The sequence below is a fragment of the Amblyomma mixtum genome, chromosome 8, assembly GCF_055824585.1.
Source record: "Amblyomma mixtum isolate Tamu chromosome 8, ASM5582458v1, whole genome shotgun sequence".
Taxonomy (NCBI): domain Eukaryota; kingdom Metazoa; phylum Arthropoda; class Arachnida; order Ixodida; family Ixodidae; genus Amblyomma; species Amblyomma mixtum.
Window position 1 is genome coordinate 29,236,314 of NC_143019.1, and position 11,243 is coordinate 29,247,556.

At 45.0% G+C, this 11,243-nt stretch overlaps 1 long non-coding RNA gene across 1 annotated transcript; it reads left to right on the top strand.

Moving 5' to 3' along the window:
* The first annotated feature begins 814 nt into the window (after positions 1 to 814).
* Positions 815 to 10,989, top strand: LOC149331843 (uncharacterized). The gene is made up of 4 exons (XR_016285106.1): positions 815 to 1,920; positions 2,788 to 2,881; positions 3,427 to 3,502; positions 10,682 to 10,989. It is a non-coding gene; the product is annotated as an uncharacterized LOC149331843 (long non-coding RNA).
* Positions 10,990 to 11,243: the final 254 nt, after the last annotated feature.

Below are 11,243 nucleotides of genomic sequence, written 5' to 3' on the forward strand. Positions count from 1 at the left end.
TGTTTGTTCACGACCAAAGCTCTGGGATAGAGTATCATTAGCCAATGTCGAGTTGTTGGTAGAAGCGATAACAGCCATACAAATTTCCTCCCATAGCCGCTTTGCTGCTGCTCTGGAGTTCGCCTGGCCTCTGCTATAGCTCCGCTCCTGAAGGGGTCGCGGAAACCGAGCATATATTTATTTCCCTATGACGCGGGGTTCAGAGTAAAACGGTGCCGAGGGTAGCACCTAAGTGCTGGCCAGTTTCGAAGCGCATTCAGCTACAGCATCTATGTGAAATCGGCTAGGTTTAGCGACGACAAGGGCAGCCAGCGAGCAGCGCACAGTTCGTCGCCCGGCGCGACCGCGGGCGGCGTCGATGCCGAAAGCTCGGCTCGCTCAATGATTCGCTCCGTAGCTTGCGAATCGCGCACGCAAGGCTGGAAAATCGAGCAGCGACTGGCCTGCGATTGAGCGAGCCTTTATGCCCACGTTTGCAGCACAGGTGAACAAATTTAGCACACATGTATGCATGGAATATCGGCTGCGTTGCGGCGATTCTTAAGCTCGTCCTCGACGCCATCATCACCGTTCGGGTCGACCCGAGCATATCTTTATTTCACTACGAGACATAGTTCACAATAAAACGTACTTACAATGCAAAGAGTAGCACCTCAGCGCTAGCCAGTTTCGAAGCGCTCTCAGCTCTGGCATCGAAGTGAAACCTCCTAGGCTTAGCTACGAATACGGCAGCCAGGGAGCAGGCCGAAGCTCGTCGCGCGGCGCGCTCGCGAGCAACGTCATTGCTGAAAGCTCGGCTCACTCACAGATTGGCTCAGAAACTTGCGAATTGTACTCGCAAGGCTGGTAAATCGAGCAGCTAGCGGCTGGCCTGCGACTGAGCGCACGTTCGCAGTACAGGTGAACAACAATTAGCGCACGAATGCTTGGGATACCGGCTGCGTTGCGGCCACGTTAAGGCGATTCTTAAGCTCGTCCTCGACGCCATCGTCACCGTACGTGACACACAGGCTGAGAACTTAAATTCGAGTACGTGCTAAAGTAAGCTGCTCGTATTTCTCGGAACAATCTGAACTCGAAAAGACAGTTGCTTCTGTCGGCTTCCATGCATGTGGGCTTTTGCTAGTGAAAGTACACTCGAACAGGATGCGGCGAGTGCGGGCCGCTGTTGCATATAAGCTAAAGTGTGAAGCAAGTATCGTCGTAGTTCCGTAACGCAGTTGATATCACAGTAATCCGCTTGTACGGGTCACATTTAAGCTCTGTTTCATGTAGATCTCCGTCGAGCATGCCAGTGTCGCGTTGAGTAATGCATCGCAGCAGCTCTTTGTCCTACCGCTCGCGTCGAACATATCCTTGATATGGACCAGTTTGCGATACGGTGCGTTTCTTCGCGTTTTTTGTCGCATTTAAGGGATTTTCGCTGCCGTCAATCGAAATTGCATTCCGTCAACAGCGTCGTCTGCGCCGTCGTCTGCTAGGACACCCGGGGATGGGATCACAGGATCGCAGCTTCTACAAACGACATGTCAGCAAAAGTATCTAAAAGCGCTTTGGTATTCGCATTTAATAAAGAAATAAAATGAAAAAATATAAGTTGTTTTTGTTGCGAACACAATTCAAATATTAGTAATAAAAAAAGCGCATTTGTAGGTTTTTTCAACGAAGCAAAACTGCAGCCGTCGTCACGTTTTGTGTTATTTGGGTTTTCGTAGCATTGTTTGAGTGCTCGTGCGGTGGACGTGTATGAAGAACACAAGTGTGTTTTGGAAACCAACGACGAGAATTACGCCCTGTCAACACTGGTGATTTTGAACGGGTAAAGCCGTGAAGAAAGGTAGCGCTACGACTTCTTGTCATCTGGAGAGGCAACGAAGAAGAATGTGCGGTTTTGCTAAGCCTTGATGAGCCGTCTGAACGGTGAGTCCCGTGTACGTACTTCTGATCTCTATTCGCACGCGTTATTAGTGTGCGCCTATATAGGGATGGCAGTGCAGGCAGTCTGCGTGCGGTTGCCTCAGCTATAATGCGTTAAGGCCGATTCACACGACGGTCCGTTGGCCCGCGGCCCGCGCACTACGTATTCAGGCGCGCTGTCGGCCGCGGCCACCAGTTATCACAACAGAGTTATGCGGTCGCTTGCTAGCGCTGCGAAAAACAACAGACAATGTTTATTACATTCCAATAGCATAGATTTGTGCTACGTAGGAGAGGATGATGAGCGTGCAGAGCGCTCTTGCTAGGCCAGCTGCGGACAGACAAGGGAACTGACAACGGTCGAGTTGCCTCGCGGCTGGTGTCCGTCGGATTGATTTGTGCTACTTAGAAGATGACGATGAGCGGCAGTGCCGCGCGACAGAGCACTCGCGCTAGGCCAGCTGCCAACAGACAGTGCTCAGTGTGTGTACTCGTGGGATTAGTGCTTACGCCTTAATATTTGTCATACAATTTTTTCGGGGACAATGATCGCGTGTAAAAGGCTGGGGCATATCCCTTGCCTAGTCATTTGTAAATTTTTATCTGTGCTTCCCCATGGAACAGAATTTGACACAGTATTATGTCAAAGTTAGATCGTTCTTGCGTCTGCCCTGAGGTGTAGGTGTCGATGCTTCCTCGCCTTCAGATTTTGAGAACTGTTTGGGATGCAACTGCGCACTTATTTAGGATTTCAAGCTTTTTGCTATATCCCTCGTTTGTGCGGCCCGCTTTCAAGTCGTTCGCTATATCGGTGATGGTTTGTTATTGATTTTCACTTTCTCTTATTTATTCTTGGTTGACTGCCACCAGCTGTGCTGCCGGCGATTCTCCGCGCTCGGAACTATTCCCAGGCACGAGACCCTACCCACAGACCTCCCTGCACCACACTCACCAGTTTTCTTCGGTATTTTTTTCCCTTGCTCTTACTTGCATTGCCACTAGGCAGTTTTTATTTCTGTGCAGATTTGTTAAATGCAATACCAATTTTCGTTTCATGCTGTGATGTGAGATATCGTGCTTCTTGCTAATGAATGCATGCCTTTTCCATCCTCTCGTCATTTGTGCAAAGCAGACGAGTCTACTGGTCGCTACGTTCAATTTAAAAATACCTTCGGTGCTGCTCCAAAGCACCCTAGTAGTAATAATTAAATCCTGTGCATGCTATATTCGAATAGTTACGCTCTTTTCATCATGCATAAAAATAGTGGTATTCCAGCCTGCTCATCTTTCTATGCGGTTGTGACAGTCATGTAAATCTACTGAAAAAATGTATATCGGTGCATCACATACAATCTGTTCATTTCTTTTGTCATGGGCCATCTCATTGCTTTTTGTGTTCCTATGTGAATACCTTATTCTAATTTATGAAGCAGTAGACAATTTCTTCTTTGTCATTCATGACATTGTTACGGCCACTGACAACAGTTGCTCTGACATATTTATTTGCAGTTGCCAGCTGCCAGTATCTACTGGGCCATTCGTGCTTCCAGCTTTTGGCTGTGCTATCTCTCCTCAGCTGTTTGTGGTAGGTATTGTTTTCCAGTGATGCATACCTTACCTGCCTATTTAGAAAAATTTCGTAGACATAGGCTCACAGCCGGGTTTAGAAATGCATGCAGAGCTCTACGTGCACTTAGCAGCAGTACCTCCCTGTATAATCACATGAATCTGATCCTGAATTACATGAATGTAATTGCATGATCTGTATGAAATAGTCGCTCATGAAGCTTTTGACTGCTGCTGTTAACATAATGGAGTTTACACTGCTTCAGGTGCAGTGACTATTTCACACATGTTGCCTCTTATGCATATGTGCCCTCTGAAAGGGCGAACATATTCCTTTATCCCTTTAAAAAACATTGTGTTCTATCATGATGCTTTACCGGTATTTCTGGTGTATAGACCAAAATGTCACTCAGTATTGTAACATGAAGTGGGAACTCAGTTTGTCCAATGTTTTAGAGGTAACATGAAGCGGGAACTGAGTTTGTCCAATGTTTTAGGGGTCCTAAAACATTGGACCAACACAGTTCCCACTCGAGTTATTGATCACTTCGCTCTCGCCCTACCATAAGCTTGCCGTCCAGGTTGGACAAATTGGTAGAGCGACTGCTCCAGTGAAGTGGTGGTTCTGAGCTCGAACACCGGACCAGGACGAATCTTTCTTTAACTACGAAGTTTCTGTGAAAGCTGTATAGCTTTCCTTTGTAGCCATTTGGCTGTGCTCGAGTGGATGTCAATGAGTAATTACTCCTTATTACAGATCTTTTGTCAACGCCAAACTGATTCAGTAGCAACAAATAGTAGAAGGGTAAAAGCATGCTGCTCCCAAAAATTCGTTAAGCATGTTATAAAATGTATGCTGTATTGTTTTAACTGCTGCAAAGAAATAACGGTGATGTTAGATGCCCAGCCCCTATTAGGTAAACATAGCTCGCAATTAACACAGTGGATCGAAAAGAAATATGTACTTCAACCCTCACGACGACCCTCACCCCAGTAAAACAAAAAGTGCCAGTGTTGCCATACTTGAGAGCTTTGCTCTTTAAAAGTGCAGTAGACTGCTACTCAAAGTTGACAAAAAAATGCGTCTCGTTTTCTGCATGTGCATTCCACAGTGCTGGTGCCATTTTCACTGGCCATTGACATTCAGTCGCATGATGTGCACCCCGCTCCTCGAGTTGATTTTGTTTGTCTTGTGAACCTGCCGTCAAAATCAGTGCAGGATAATGCTTCCCCAGTTGATCTGCAGTTAACCTTGTCCTTTGCCAGCTGCTGTCACCCTTTCTCCACAGAGAAGGGCGGTGGGAGTCCAAGCCAGGTGGAGTTGAAATATTTGACTAGTAGTGGACAGGGATCCTGCGGTTTGTTGAGGACACAGGCAAATTGGAGACTTATGGAAGAATTTTTTTACCAGCCAAAAAAGACGCATACACAAGAGAGAACCGCACAGGACAAGGGCTGGTAAAAGCCGTAGTCCTCTGTGGTTCTCTCTCTCTTGTGCATGCGTGTTCCTTGGCGGGTAAAAAAATTCCTCTGTAAGTCTCCAATTTGCCGGCTTCCTCCACAGATTGGAGGATCCCTGTCTGTTACTAGTCAAATTTCACTACTCCACCTAGATTGGACTCCCACTGCCCTTCTCAAACTTTTGAAATCCTGTTGCCCTAGCAGATCATCAGCTGTCGGTTGTATTACTTTCGCTTCAGTGAAATTTGACATGTAGCGGACAGGGATCCTAGAATTTGTGGAGTACACAGGCAAACTGGAGACTTATAGAAGAATTTTTTTACCAGCCAAGGAAGACGCATACACAAGATTCGTTGTCTGTGTTTCACTACTGAAAGTTCTAAATGTGTGCAAAAGTGTATCGTGCATTCGCACGTATTTTGAAAACTCAATTTTTGCAGCGTTAGGTTTTCGGAATTGGAGCTGTAGCATTGCCGCCACAGAATCCCGCTCGTGAACAAAGCGCACACTTATTTGCTAGGTATATATTCGGTATACCGCAACCAGTACACGTCACTGTTTGGAAGGTTCTGTCGCGAAATTTCTGATTGTGCAAGGTAGCTTTTCTTTTAAATTCAAGCGCTCTCTATTTGCTTTTTCCTATGCATATTCATCGGTCGTTTCAATTCGGAAACGTTGGTGCTGCAAGATGTGCATACGGAAGCTACTTTTGTGCACAAAGCTCCTGAATTTTTGAAAGCGCAGCTCTGACAGTTCTCGTTGTCATAAATAAGTACAAAGCAGCCTAATCTTTTTGGACACACCATTTCATGCTCTTAGCTGTTTCTGAGAAACAGGCTGCCTTTTTTTCTGTTTTTGGTGTGAAACATTCCTAACAACTTCTTTCTTTCTCCATGCACAGATAGCCTATGCATACACGGGCAGCTTGATTGCAATATTTAGGGCAATATTTATAACAGGTGCAGTGAGCCTTGGTGCATGTGGACAGAAATTAAGCTAGGGTGGGGTGGGGTATTTTCGCACAGGGTAATGTTATGCGGAGGGTCTGGCGTATTGAAACCGAGTCTTTCTGAACTCTTATTAGACGTCCCAGCACCAGGACAGTAGTTGAGGCTTTTCTTCTTTGTTGTCCAGTCAATGGTTTCCATCACATAAAATAGCCTTAATTCTAGCTATCCCGTGGCCGTCTAACAGAATGATGCAGATATACTGAAGTGATCAGTGTTGTATAAAAGTAGTGAGAACATTGCAAATGCAAGACAACTTCATTGGTTTGCAGTGCACTAACGTGGCAGTCATAGAGAATTACACATTACATTTGCAAATCTAAATTGTGCATAATAGTATGGACTGGCACGTAATGTGCGAAGTAATCACAGTTATCTCGTTCATGCCAAATGCTAGTGTCAAACATTGTCAGTATTGCATATTTATAAAGAGCAGACATGCTGTGCCTAACTTGTCGTTGGATAGATTTTATTACTATGAAAGCAAAAAGTTTACACATGGCTGTCGTGTTCTTGCGTGGGAAGTAGTATTATCTTAAATGAGTATAAACACCAAATTTTTGGTTATGTGTGTTCTTTGTAGCGACGTGCTGGGCATTCGTATACATAGAATTGTTGAATAGTATTCGTCTCCAATCGCTAAATAATTACAACCAGATTTCTTTTCTTCCCTGTTTCAATAGCATAGCAATTGCTATGACATCAGTGTTCAGTATAGGTTATGGAAGGCACAAAAAAGCTACGATATCGCTACTTCATCATTTTAATTAGTTACAATGCTAAAGCCAGCCTGCCTTAAGAGTCGGAATCACAATGAATGACGAAGCCGCAATTATATTGCAGTTTTCCTCATGCCTCCCCTGGCTTATACTGACCTTTGATGCCATTGCTCAGTTTTTAAAAGTGAAGCAGGAGAGAGAAGATATTTAATTACAAATTATTTAGCAGTCATAGGCGAATACTGTGTGGTTATCCGTGCATAGTAATGCCTTATGCATCATTAAAAAAAAAAAATGTGCAACTGAAATTTGCTCGGCTGCTGACCCAAAAGACGCGGGTTCGATCCTGGCCGCGGCGGCTGGAATTTCTTTGGAGGAGAAATTCTAGAGGCCCGTGTACTGTGCGATGTCAGTGCACGTTAAAGAACCCCAGGTGGTCGAAATTTCCGGAGCCCTTCACTACGGCGTCTCTCATAGTTGAAGTTCAGAATGGCGCAAAAGACACACACACAGGAAAAAAGGGGATGACACAAAGAGCGCCTACTACCAACTGAATTTATTTCAGAAACACCCTCTTTTATAAGGCAAGACATATCAAACACGAACCGGAAGCAGAAAAAACACATATTCATGGTTTGATTTCACATTTTGAAACACCATCGGCAGAAAAGAAAAAGCCACAAGAACAAAAAACAGAATCTAGAACTACACGTGCCCGTCTAAGAAACCCAGCTCCTGGCGGCATAGTTTAATCGATGAAGTGCTAATGCACGTGGACCCAGCTTTCTGTATATGGTATGCTTCTATAATCTCTCTTTCAAATCGCTCCTTGCCTCTGCCGATAAACGTTGCCTGTTCCAGCATCGGTCCGCAATCTCTGCACTCCCTACAGTGATCCGGCAGGTTGCCCCTGTCATTGTTTTTAATTGTTCTTCTGTGCTCGCTAGCTCTCTCATTGAAACACCGGCCAGTCTGGCCAATGTAGGCGGATCCACAGCTGAGCGGTATGCGATACACGACTTCGGACTTGCATTCAGTGAACCGTATCTGATGTTTGATAGCGCATCTTCGGGGTCGTCTGTTCATCATGGAGCAAATTTTTGCAAGTTTGCATGGTGCTGAAAACAACACATTTACACCATATCGACCCCCTACCTTCTTGATATTGTGCGCTATCTTATGCATGTACGGAATTACCACCACAGGCCTCTTGTCTTCCTGCTTGCTTTGCGTATCACCGCTAGAAGTGACCTTGATTCTTTGTAGCAGAGATTCACATATCGCTGTTATCATCATACACGGGTAGCCAGCGCTACCCAGTCTCACTAGCTGCTTGTCAAAGCCGGCCTGCACACAATGATCGCAGGATTTCGAGAGAGCTGCGTGTAGGCACGTGATGGCAATGCTGCGTTTGACCAGTTTGGAGTGGGCACTGCTGAACGGCATGAGGCTTTTCTTAGAACGGGGGTTGTACACCCAACACACATGGTCTTTTTTAGAAAAATCAAACAGAATGTCCAGGAACTGGATTTTACCCTCTTGAGGCAGTTCCCAAGTAAAGGTGTAAGGCCTTGAGAACTGTCTCTAAAAATGTTAAGAACATCAGCAACAGCATCGTCAAAGATATCTTTGACGATGCTGTTGCTGATGTTCTTAACATTTTTAGAGACAGTTCTCAAGGCCTTACACCTTTACTTGGGAACTGCCTCAAGAGGGTAAAATCCAGTTCCTGGACATTCTGTTTGATTTTTCCAAAAAATACCATGTGTGTTGGGTGTACAACCCCCGTTCTAAGAAAAGCCTCATGCCGTTCAGCAGTGCCCACTCCAAACTGGTCAAACGCAGCATTGCCATCACGTGCCTACACGCAGCTCTCTCGAAATCCTGCGATCATTGTGTGCAGGCCGGCTTTGACAAGCAGCTAGTGAGACTGGGTAGCGCTGGCTACCCGTGTATGATGATAACAGCGATATGTGAATCTCTGCTACAAAGAATCAAGGTCACTTCTAGCGGTGATACGCAAAGCAAGCAGGAAGACAAGAGGCCTGTGGTGGTAATTCCGTACATGCATAAGATAGCGCACAATATCAAGAAGGTAGGGGGTCGATATGGTGTAAATGTGTTGTTTTCAGCACCATGCAAACTTGCAAAAATTTGCTCCATGATGAACAGACGACCCCGAAGATGCGCTATCAAACATCAGATACGGTTCACTGAATGCAAGTCCGAAGTCGTGTATCGCATACCGCTCAGCTGTGGATCCGCCTACATTGGCCAGACTGGCCGGTGTTTCAATGAGAGAGCTAGCGAGCACAGAAGAACAATTAAAAACAATGACAGGGGCAACCTGCCGGATCACTGTAGGGAGTGCAGAGATTGCGGACCGATGCTGGAACAGGCAACGTTTATCGGCAGAGGCAAGGAGCGATTTGAAAGAGAGATTATAGAAGCATACCATATACAGAAAGCTGGGTCCACGTGCATTAGCACTTCATCGATTAAACTATGCCGCCAGGAGCTGGGTTTCTTAGACGGGCACGTGTAGTTCTAGATTCTGTTTTTTGTTCTTGTGGCTTTTTCTTTTCTGCCGATGGTGTTTCAAAATGTGAAATCAAACCATGAATATGTGTTTTTTCTGCTTCCGGTTCGTGTTTGATATGTCTTGCCTTATAAAAGAGGGTGTTTCCGAAATAAATTCAGTTGGTAGTAGGCGTTCTTTGTGTCATCCCCTTTTTTCCTGTGTGTGTGTCTTTTGCGCCATTCTGAACTTCAATCATGAACCAACTAGCCCCAAAGCAAGTTCGTCTCTCATAGCCTGGGTCGCTTTGGGACGTTAAACCCCATAAACCAACCCAAACCAAACTGAAATTTGTTGTCTGCCTCTTTGAGATGAAAAATTTTGAATTTTTCCTTCACTATTTTAGAGCATGAAATTCAGTTAATGGTATCTGAGAAACAGGAATTGCAACAGCCATTTCTCTTCAGCAAGAAAACTGTCATTGGTTTAGGTGTTTTCCCGATTCAAGGTTACCTTATATTTTAAACTGCACAATGTATTATGTGACAAGAAACCGTCAAGCACAATAGGTGTGGTTTTAGAAATGACTGGAAGTGATAAGGGAATACATTTACTTAGAGCAGGTAGTGACCGCTGATCCGGATCATGAAGGGTAATAACTAGAGGAATATGAATGGGGTGGAGTGCATATGGCAGGTTCTCTCAGATCATGAATGGCAGTTTTTCAATACCCCTCAAGTGAAAAGTATACAACAGCTGTATCCTACCGGTATTCACCTATGGGGCAGAAACGTGGAGGCTAACGAAGAGGGTTCAGCTTAAGTTAAGGACAACGCAACGAGTTATGGAAATAAAAATGATAGGCGTAACGTTAAGAGATCGGAAGCGGGCGGAGTGGGTGAGGGAACAAACGCGGGTTGAAGACATCCTAGTCGAAATCAGGAGAAAAAAGGGTGCTAGGGTAGGGCATGTAAGACGAAGGCAAGATAATCGCTGGTCCTTAAGGGTAACGGAGTGGATTCCAAGAGAAGGCAAGCGTAGCAGGAAGCAGCAAAAAGTTCCATGGGTGGAGGTTTGCAGGAACACGGTGGACATAGCTGGCGAAGGACAGGGTTAATTGCAGAACATGGGGGAGGCCTTTGCCTTGCAGTGGGCGTAGTCAGGCTGATCATGATACTTGCAGAAGAGCTTGCTCATGTTAAAATTTTCATTTGGTAAATATGTGCTTGTTTTACATGCACACAGCTTTTGAAAGGACTAGGATAGTGATAATTGTATTGGGCTTAATAAAATTGTAGCTCTGAATGAAGGTTTGCAATGAAAGGTGTCTGCACTTGGTCACAATATAGGTACGCACTAGTGGCGACATGACACACACGATCAGTACATTCTAGTTGTATTCTTTCTTTTTTTCCATGGGGTTATATGCAGGATAGTATGAAAAGGGCATTGGAATTGACTCTTACTTGCATTATTTTCATTCATGTTTGCAGGCACCCGGAGAAATGCACGCATAGCCAAAGCTCCTTCACTCAGCCGAGCAAGCTACGGCATCATCCAGCATCTTAGTTTCTTTTGAGCGCTTACAGCTCACTGCGGTGGATTTGGTAGATGGGTTTACTTTGCTTTTGGCAGTGTTCTTGGCATTTAATGTCAAGTACACCCCAAAAACAAAGCGGGTTTGTCTGCTGCTTGAGACACTAATGGGGCTTGATCCTAGCGAGCGCCTCCCGAGCGTGTTTTGGGCAGCCACAGCAATCACAGCAATGACTTGAGAAATAAAAGTTATCAGTGTTGTACATTTGTGTCATTATTTCTTGAACCATTGTTATTCCCAACGCAGACAGAGCACCATACTAATGTGCAAACTGTAGTGTAGCCATAAAGTAGTTGTATGAGCAAAAGTTATTCTACTCAAAGATTATAATCCCTTTTGCTCATTACTCTTTTGTAGATGTAGCGCAGGTGGATCCTGCAAAACATATGACCAACTTGCTCTGAAGAATATGTGAAATAAGAAAATTAGTAGGATACATTGAAAACACGTGAAACTCC